The sequence below is a fragment of the Lepisosteus oculatus genome, chromosome 18 (genome assembly GCF_040954835.1).
Source record: "Lepisosteus oculatus isolate fLepOcu1 chromosome 18, fLepOcu1.hap2, whole genome shotgun sequence".
In the NCBI taxonomy this organism is placed as follows: Eukaryota; Metazoa; Chordata; class Actinopteri; order Semionotiformes; family Lepisosteidae; genus Lepisosteus; species Lepisosteus oculatus.
The window spans coordinates 11059835-11070617 of NC_090713.1; the positions used below are offsets into that span (position 1 = coordinate 11059835).

Sequence of the window (10783 nt, forward strand, 5' to 3'; positions counted from 1 at the left end):
AACTTGTGTGAGGTATGTTTATACTGTGTGTGCGTTAGTGTGTGCATTGTCATTATTAATAAATATTTGTTAATCCCAGTGTGCCTGAATTATTACTCTTTTCACCAAAGCTGTCCCGGAGAACAAAGAGCTCATGTGCCCCTAACTATACCAACAACTCTGGTGTATTTTTGGCCACAATGTTTTACAAGTCTGGGGATTATGATTATTTATTTCATTTATTGATTAATCTGCTTGGTCATTTCCTGATATTTTGATTTTTTCATTTTCACAACTCCCTATTTGTAACTGTATTAGCCCCTCTCTGTAAGTGCACTGTTCACGTACTGTGATATAATAAAAATGTTTTATAATATATGGTTGATGTCTATTATGCAATAATATATTTAATTTAATGTTTACTTGTACTATTTTTATGTTTCTAGAAGTTCCCCTGATGAAAGACACATTTCTGATTTAAGTGTTATTGTGTTATATAAATGTAAAACATTATTTGTGCAAACTAATGTGCACAAAACCAATGTGATTGCTTTGTTTTATTTATCCCAATAATATCATTATCAGGCTTCTTTGTTCACTGCTACTTTATTAAAAGATTACATTGAGAAAGCATTGTATATGACATTTAAAAATAATAATTTGATAAATGTCAAAATAAGCTTGCAGATACAAAACTAATGCTAATGCTTTGATATTCTTAGACATATTTGCATTTTACTGAGTGTCAAATACTGATAAATGTGAATGTAAAACATACAGTAGAGGCAAATCTATACAGTATGTCAGCCGACATCGCAACATTTCTACCAAATACTGTTTCCAGGGAGAGCAGAGTACAATATAACTTTCATCCACAGTGAGCTTGTAACCAAAAAATACAGTATTTATACACTTCAGTTTTCATTGGAACAATGATGGTAAAGATTAGGATTAGAGCTCTGTACTGTATAAGAGTTAAACTTTTTTCCCATTGCAACTATAAAGCCACTCACTAGTATAACACAACAACAGTACCTTGTTTTATTTATTTTTTAATTGAGTAAGTCATTAATTTTAAGATTTTATGACAAGCCTGTTCATATTAATGATACAATAGTTTCCTGATCCTCTTGAAAAGAAATGGCTTTCAGTTTCTCGTTGTCTTCTCTCAAAGCACTTATGAGTGTTGCAATATCTTCCTGACAGAGAAGATGGTATTTTTCCATGCCCAAGATGTCACACAGATTCAGAGAGATGTCCTGTAGAATGTTAATCACCACATCAAAGATGATGACATACTCAGTCTGTTTCACCAACACCTGTGCTTTCCCTGACAATGTGTTGAGCATCTGTGTGGCATTCCTCAAGTCTTGCTGGACAGTCACCATGTACGAGATCTTAGAGGAAATGTCTTGAATGTCATTCTGAATTTGTCTTAACCATGCATCAGTGTTGTTGAGCTCCTCTCTCTTCTTTTCAACCATTTGCTCATATTCCTCTACTCTACTAAGAGATGTGGTGAAATTTTCCTCAGATGTCCTCAAAGCCATTTCAGCAGTGTTGGCAGCCTCTGTGGCATTGTTTAAGTCCGTTTGATAGACACCAATCAGAGTAGCTCCTGAAAAATGAAAAAAGGAAAAAAAAACAATAGTGTATTATTTTGTGTCCAGGAAAGACCAATATGAATTGATATTTTCATATTTTATTCTCATCCTTGTGTGAAAGCACATTCACCAGAAACCTCTGGGGGAATAACCTGCTTCTTTCAGTCACCTGACCAGTTGCTGGAAGATAATTGGCCAGGAGAAATTTAAAACCGGGAAGTGGAGGCTTTCTGGGTAAGTCAATGGAATTATGTCTGCCATCTGGAGAATAGAAGGCCTATTGGCTCCACTCAACATAGAGAAAAGGACTGACTGACCACCGAAGGGAGACTGAGACTGTGTAAATATTGTTTTGAAGCCAGTAAATGGCTTAGCTGCTTGGTTATGATAGTCAGAGACTTTATGCTTCTGACTACACTTTTCGATTAAGGTTTCGTTTTGGTATTTGGTTGTGGCTGTTTCTTTCTTTATTTCACTGTAGTGTAAATAAAGAACACTAGTATTTTTTAATCTTAATGCTGTAACAAACTTCTGATTTCAAGTAACTTTGGGGTATAATGTGGATATGTAAATATGTTGATTCAGTGGTAGAAGCAATTTTGGCACTTCTTTCTACCAAATGTTATTATTACTGTACACTACATGTCCCCTTTCAGCACTTACCTATTATAGTCCCAATAATAGGAATAAACATCAGTCCAATTCCAGTGTTTCTAATAGCTTCATCATGCTGCATTCTGGCTTTAATATCATTAACAATCTGCTGTTTGGACTGAAGATTACTTTTTGCTGACTGCAGTTCATTTCTGTGTCTCTCCAATATTTCAGTGTTGGCTGTGAGCTGGTCTTTCAGGTTGGCCAATTCTGTTTTCTTGCTACCATGTTCTCGTTGCAGCCTGCCCTTCTCCATTGTCAGCTCCTCACAGTGCTTGTCCACCTTTTCCACTTTGCATGTTGCAGCTTTATCTGATCGTTCTAGCCATTCCTTTGCTGCCAGAATCAGTTTCCTAATGTCTGCATGTTCCTGCTCCATGTGATTTCTGTCCACAACCAGGAGAATCGCAAAGAGATTCTGCAGTGTGAGGACACCTTCCTTCATGGATGATATAACAGCCTCACCAAATTCCTCCAAGTCTTCGTTACAGATGACAGCGAGTGTCTCTACAGTTGACACTGACATGATTTCTCTACAGAAGAGAAGATTCAAGTATTAGAGTTAAATAAAACAGCTATTACTACAGATTTAAGTTCAATATTGTGAAACATGCAAATGCAGCCATTATAAATGAATGGTACAACCCTGTATTGCACGAAATTATCTACAGTTCACCACGTTGTACCGCAGTACGTGATTGACTAGCCAAAATGAACGACAGGGGTCTCATGATGTATTGGTTGTTAGTGAAACTATATAATCATTTAATCTCTTTACTGTGCATGTTTTAATCCACTTAATATTGAATATTAATATGGAATTTTACAACTAAAGGGAAATTTATGTAGCTGAGTAAAAACAAAAGAGGAGCACAACATGTTTGAAGGTCATAAACAATATTAATTTAGGAACATAAACATATTATGTAAACTGTATATGTCTGGTTTTGGTAAAAAAATATACACCCGTATTCACTTTCTTCCTAAACATTTTAAAGTCTTTCATTTGGTTACATGCTGTGGTTAATTTGCAAAAGTTTGTATGTGATCCTGACTATATTAAGTTTATATCATTCATAAAAAGTTATAATGTTTTAACCTCATCTATGGATATTTGCGCTCGTTATCATAGTAAGAAAACGCAAACTTTTTAGACTTTGATTAATATGGAACATAACATGGAATCGTGTATCTAAAGAATTTAATAACAGTATTAATTTAAGGATCTAAATCTATGTATCTTTATAGCTGGTAGTATTACTGTAATCCACTTTCTTTGTTAACACGTTTTATTTTTAATTTGACTCATTCACGCATGTTAAAGTATTATGTACACTATATTAACAGTTTTTTGTATATATATTATAACATATTCACTGTTAAGTTATATTAATAATGAAATAAAAATCGTGAATACTGTTAACTCTTCAACCGGTTTAATTCAAAACACTTTATTCAGTGGGGAATTTCACAGACGCCTCAAGCCTTAAAATGAAATCGTATATATTGTGATAAGGATTGAGAATAACAAAGTGGTATTAAAAATACCACTGAAACTATAATAATGAGTCTGGTCATTATTAACAGTATCAATTTAATTATAATAATTTCAAGCTTCTTGTATCTTTTTCAGAGTCATTGTTTTCTTCAGTTTTCATGAGCTTCGCATATTAAAATACTTATTTATGAGACACGATGTTTCAGATTTCAATAACTTTGCCCACTAGCTAACACTTCAGCTAACACACAGAAGCAAACTGAATATGAAATGTGCTTGCAAGAATCGTGATTACAAACATTAAAAAACATACTTGATTTATACTATTATACTGTACAGTGTATCAAAATAATCTATGGTGACTACACTGCCCACTAAACCTCTTTCCCACATTTTCACGGGGGCAAAGTCACGTAGCTGATTCACAGCTGGATGCAATTTTATCTAACAATTCAGATATTTGTTAACATATTTACTTAAACTAGTTCAGGTGGGTAGCTGTGTCAGCATGCATATGCTGCAAAGGAACAAGTAATAGTTTATTCATGCTGAAAAGATAAGAAAGAAAACAAAATGAGCCTAGAAGGTTCCACGGCCAAAACATTGTGTTTTCTTTCTTCTCTTTTTGTTATGGATTCGGTAGAGGGACCGAAACCAGTGAGTGAACCCACTTGCGGGAGCTGACAAAGCCTAGCCGTGATCCAAAGAAAGCCGTAGTCGAAGGAGTGAGCCGAGAGTCCAGGGGAAGCCAGAGATCAAAAAGAAAAGAGTTACCGAAGCCGAAGCGTGATCCGAAATCGTAGACAGTAGAGCAATCCGATAGTCCAGGTGTAGCCAGTGATCCGAAACAGAGCATAAGTAACGAAGCCAAGCCGTGATCCGAAAAGCCGTGGTCAAAAGGGAAAAAAACGTAAACCGAAAGCCAAGACAAACACAAGGTAGAAGTAGGAGTAGCGCAACCAGGAAGCTCGAGAGGAAAACCAATACTGAGCAAGGAGGAAGGGAAAGACAGGTGTTTAAGTAGGATGAGACGGGGGTGTGGTGGTGAATAGGAAAACTGACAGGTGAACTGATTGATTGGGGTTACGCCTACTTCTGCCTCTTCCGTTGCCGGGAGGCAGGGATCGTAACACTTTTCAGCATGGAATAAACCTATTACTTGTTCCTTTACTTAAACTAGCCATCTCAGTAATCTCACTGTGTTAGTCTCACTGTACACCTCAGGGCTCATTCAATGTTCACACTCCCAGCAAAATAAAAAACCCATTTGCTGCATTGTTACCTTGCATCAGAGGGGAAGGAAAAGTGCCTGCGGTCATTTTCTTCACTGACAAAGTTGATATAAACTAATTCAAAGGGAGTATTGTGTTAACACAAACTCTGCTTAACAGAGCCTCTTGTAAGAGCTAGGTGACTTTCTGCTATCTAAACCAGTTTTTACAGCTTTTAAAATCACGCAATGTTTGAACACGTCATTGTATCTTATTTTTTATTTCATTTTTAAAAATAAAATAAATAAAATATCCTGTGTTTTTCTTAACACTAGTTTTTCCATACTGTACTTCTAAAACTTCTAAAACAAAGACGTGCCACATGCAAACAGCATGATGTTGCATCGTTTTAAAGCCACTACAGTTCAGCTCATGGGAAATACATTTTATTTCTACTGCATCAAAGGCTAACTCGTTCAGAACGCCCCACATTACAAACTCAGAGTTAAAAGGAACATGTCAAAATATTTCCAAGTAATCACAAGTGAACGAGTTGATGGATTCAGTAATAATAAAGAAATCATAACAGTAATCATGCAATCCAACTGAAAGAAGGACACTTAAATCAATATGAAAAGACAGTTAAAACACTTTTATGTACATAGATTGAGTCTTTGTGTGAGCTGTAAGTTCTTTTAACTTCTTAATTAAACATTTGAAACACTTAAATTAATCTTTAATCTTTATTAGTTTAAATTAAAATAAAATTAAAACTTATTTTAAATTAATCGAATCCCAGGTGTGAGTTCATAATACCAGAATTACGTATCCCCACGTCTGCGAAATGCCTGATCATTTACTGTAAAGCTTTCAGTGCTTTGTTTATGTATATTCCAATCGCAGTGGGGGCAGGGTGTGTGTGGAAAGATTTAGGCTGCAATTGAATGGAGGTTTTTATTTTTCACAACTTAAACATTGTTTTCTCTGAAAGCGTTTTCTTCCCTCTTAAGCTGATCTTTTGCTGCCAACATATGCCTACACAGCTCCCTACATGAATTATTGTACTTGACTGAGAAAGCTTTAGAGAACTTAACATTTTTATTTTTAATCAATTGTAAATATGATGTTTACATTGGCGTTTTTATAAATTTTTTACTTAAGTGTATGGAGGAATGTCAGCTGTCAAGGAGAGCTTCCCCCTTTCCCCCACGGACAGACTGAAAAAGCAATTTTGAAGTGTTAACTATCCAGCCATTGCAAGCCACTGCAGCAGCAACAAATAAATAAAAAATAAACATTTTTTCTCCTGATGGTAACTGTAACAAATTGTCACGTTTCACATACATGTGAAACAATCATGACATTCTCATCCAATCAAAGTTTTGATGTTTTTTTTTTATTTTGAAACTGTGATCTTTGACATGCAGGTGTGAAGTAGAATTAACAGCTTCAGATTTAAAGGGTTATTAATAATATCTTCCATGTTACATTAACATTGGAATGTTCTTACAAGTGTAAAAAGAGGTGATACACAATGTGTCTCCTCTATAACTCTACAGTTTACAGAGAAATTCTGCCAGAGCCACACAACATTGTCCAATAATACTCTTTTTGTGTTAAGCAGAATTTGCGCAATAAGCACATTGTTTAATGGGGATGACATTACCCACATCTATATCACTGTACAACATAGGTTTGAGTCGGAGTGTCTGTTAATAAAACAGAACGCCTTTCAATACATATAACCACTGCTTGATTTCTTTATCCATTTCAGCTAAGTGAGGGGAATTAAATCAGCCAGAAATTCGGAGTGCCAATTGTAAAAATAACCCTTCTTCCTTCATTTAAAGAATTAAAGAATTAAAGAATTTCACGAAGAAAGTTTGTAATGTTCTGTAGGGTGCTCTGAATGAGTTAAACTTTGCTGCAGGTCAAATACTGTAAATGTATTTCCCACAAGCTATACTGTAGTGGCAGTACAGTAGCAGCTTGAAAATATTCATTGTTATTTATAAATCACTTAGCTTCGAAAATGTTGTGATATTTAGAAATATCAAAAATGTCAATATAGTGTCAATAATATTTGCTATTTTAGTTTTTCAAAGAAATGTTTATTTGTTAGAGGAAATATCATGGTGATAACTAAGATTGAATGCCTGGCTTCCAGCATATAAGGAACATGCCTAAGCCATTATGCCACACACATAATCACAATGGTAAGTGTTAAACTGATGCAGACATGCACTACTGTGATAATTTGAGCTATATGAATATAATTATATCATTATCAATTTCTTTAGATATGCGATTCTATATTATATCCCTATTAATCAAATTCTAAAAAGTACTCGTTTTTTTACTGCTATACCGAGCGCAAATATTCATAGGAAATGTTAAAACATGTTTACGTTTAATGAAGTATATAAACTTCATATAGTTGAAGGAGCACGTAAAACCTATTCCAAAATAACCACAGTATGTAACTGAATGAAAGACTTTTGAATGTTTAGGAAGAAAGTGGAATACTGGTGTGGATTTTTTTATTTAAACTACCAATACCACCCATATACAGGTTACATAATATTTTTATGTTCCTACATTAATACCATTTATGAGCAATCTTTGGGAAAACATTATATGCATGGTGAATCGAAAATTCTCAAAACTTACTTTGGGTGATTGGAAACGAATAAGTGATCAGATCAACAGAATGCTACGAAGAAAGAGGTGCTGTTTTCCTTTGGTTTAACAGTCTGGGGAGCAACAAAACAGTCCACAAGACTGAGTGACTGAGACAAGAGAGTGTGGTGTTACTTTTTGTCAATGAAAAAATAAAGTTATTTAGTGTCGCAACAGTTAAACTGATGCAGACAGTTACAAAGAAAGTGGACCAAGGTTGTACTTTGAGATTACAGCCTATCCAAGGTCATTCATTATTAATACTATTAGTAATATCTTCTGTAAAGACTTTAATGCATAAAATATTAATGAAAAATTGAAATATTTATGATGGAAGTGGAAGGTTGTGTACTTTTGTCCAGCTGAGCAATCTTGCTTTTATAAAATATACTAACTTTTTAATGTTTAATGATTAACATGCTGTAATACACAATTTAAAATTAAAAGTCTAAAGAGTATACAACTTAAATTCTTAATTGGAAAAACGATTGCCCCTTAGTAGCAATCTTAGTAGGATTCAAAACCCAGTGTTTTTTGGCAACAGCTCAAATAAATACATGAGACAGTAAGCTTTATTAGCTCTACCTGGCAGTTTTACAAGGTAATTCTAGATACTATCATAACATGCGGTATGATGGGGTATGACGCGTTGTGTTGTGCCACGCCTACCAAGTTTTACCGAAGCGTACCACACTCTTTGAATGGCTGGATCTGTAATTGAGCAATAAACTACTCAACAAGTTAAAAGACAAAAGATTCCAATTACTGTATTTACAAACTGAAACACACAAAGTTTGCTATTTACAGTGTAGCGGTGAGGCTTATTAATAAGGCAGAATTAAGTGTTTCTGAGCTTTCCCAAATTAGGCCTCATTTCTCTGTTCATCTCTGTGGTGCAGCCACAGAGAAGCCATGCAGGCTGATTTAGAGTTCCTTTGATAAAAGACAGCTCCCAAAGGGGGATGCACTTAGCTAAGCCTGGCTATCATGATCAATGGTCATCCATTGGCGCCTATCTGTCTAGGGAGTGCCAGTTGGACATCTGGACTGCATTACTAAGTGTCAGGAGTAAGTGACTCATACATTTGCCGGAGCTTTCTAAATTTCTTTAAATTGCTTCTTCATAGTTTGAATTCACCTTTCATTAATTCAAATTTGGGTAACAATTCATGTTCCAAAGCATTGCATTTTCATAAAAAGAACATTCTTAACAATAGGTATGGGTCTATTAAACTTATGATTCATGTAAGGTAGGGGTGTCAGATGACTGCTGCAATTTTTTTTGCACAACTTACTGAAGTTTTAACTTTTATATTTTTCTCACTGTTAGTGGAGTGAAATACTGTAGATGTTAACTTGGTTGGTTTATGATACACGCTGCTAGCAGGCTGTGAAGCCTAACTATAGGTTACTATAAAAATCAAGGAAACGACAACATGAAGTGTATTAATATGGTTTAGGGTCACAATGTGACACCAGAACAGCTTCAATGTGCCTTGGCATAGATTCTACAAAGATCTAGAACTCCACTGGAGTGATGTGACAGTTATTCAGCATGATTTTGTAATTATTGGAATTATTGGCATTTATCTTGTCCTCTTGTCCTCTAGGGGGATTGAGTGGCCCTTAACCATGTCTGAAAAGCACCTCACACAATTACAGAGCCACCAGAATCCTTCACCATGGCAAACAAGAACTTAAGCCTGTTGACTTCTTTTGGAGTGGACAACATATGTACTCATCTGCATGTACTCACTCATCTGACAACTTCAGTAATTCATTGTTTATCCTTAAAGATTTATTATTAGATTTAAGAATTATTGTTAGGTGTAGTTAAACACTTCATATCTGAAGAAAGATACAAGATGTTAACTTTAAGTTCATTCTGCATGAAGATTAGACTTCTAAGCAACAGGAGTTTATGGCAGGAAAGGGAGAACTGATAAGGATTCCAGATGCAAGCTAAAAGAGCTAGGGAACCCCCTGGGGACTTAATCCCTGACCATTTGGCCAAAAAGCTGTAAACTGGCCAAATACCATGACCCCCCTCTTTACCATAATACCAAGTGACGTCAGAAGCGGAAAGAAAATACTAAATAAACTAAAGGTTTGTACCGGCACATTGAACAATATTTCGGTTTTGTTGTTTCTTGCGGGGAAACAAGACTTCGGCTTTATTGTTCCTTGCATGCAATAAACACATCTGTTTAACTTCATCTCAGGATCCAGACCTTATTCTTTCTGTTACAACATATCCCTGACATATATAAAATATACAAGATTGTTTACAGATTACAACGTTAAAAAAAAACTTTTACTACTTATTTTCCAACATGCATCATTGCATTAACTTTCACCATTTGTTTTTGTATTGCAGCTGCAACAGTCACAGATTTTTGCACAGGGACTATTCTAGCTATTATTTTAGCATTCACAGCCACCTCTGGGACTGTTGACAATAAGAATAGAAGATTTGGTGCACAGTTCCAGTAGTTCATTAGATACAGTCAGTTAAGTAAAATAGTTTACAAGGAAAAACTACAATAACAACTCAAATTTACTCACAAAGTGTTGGGTATGTATTTTTCTAACAATCAGTGCATTTCTCAGATTAAAAAATGTTTTCTCTAACAATTGAATTGTTGTTGCTTACCTTTGTTAACACTGTTAAGATCTGTGAGTAGTGTAATCTGTAGATAGATCTTGTGCTTCTGTGGGCTCCTGGCAGAGAGATTCGGTTCCCCGCACACAATACTGATACTAAGCTACAGAGCTTTTATATTAGAGAGATGCACTTTCACTTTCAATTTCCTGTAACTGGTGTTGTGTATTAGTTTACATATTCCATTACTTTTAACTTTTAAGAATTTATTTTGATTTAATGTTTAATATTTAACTGTAGCATTTGGAAAGAAAAATACACTTTTTAGTTACCTAAAGACATTTATTAAGTTGCAATATGCAATTGGAATACTTAATACAATTAGTTTTATTTATGACTGCACATTTAGTACAATTTATAAAGCAGGGGATGTTTAAGAAGGGCTAGGTTAAATCAAAATAAATTCTTAAAAGTTAAAAGTCATGGAATATGTAAGTTAATACACAGCACCTATTACAGGAAATTGAAAGTGAAAGTGCATCTCTCTACTATAAAA

At 34.8% G+C, this 10783-nt stretch overlaps 1 long non-coding RNA gene across 1 annotated transcript; it reads right to left on the reverse strand.

Annotated features, from left to right (window-relative positions):
* Positions 1 to 583: 583 nt before the first annotated feature.
* Positions 584 to 10369, reverse strand: LOC138223983 (uncharacterized). Its single transcript, XR_011182372.1, has 3 exons — positions 10279 to 10369; positions 2247 to 2770; positions 584 to 1597 (listed from the first exon to the last, which is right to left on the reverse strand). It is a non-coding gene; the product is annotated as an uncharacterized lncRNA (long non-coding RNA).
* Positions 10370 to 10783: the final 414 nt, after the last annotated feature.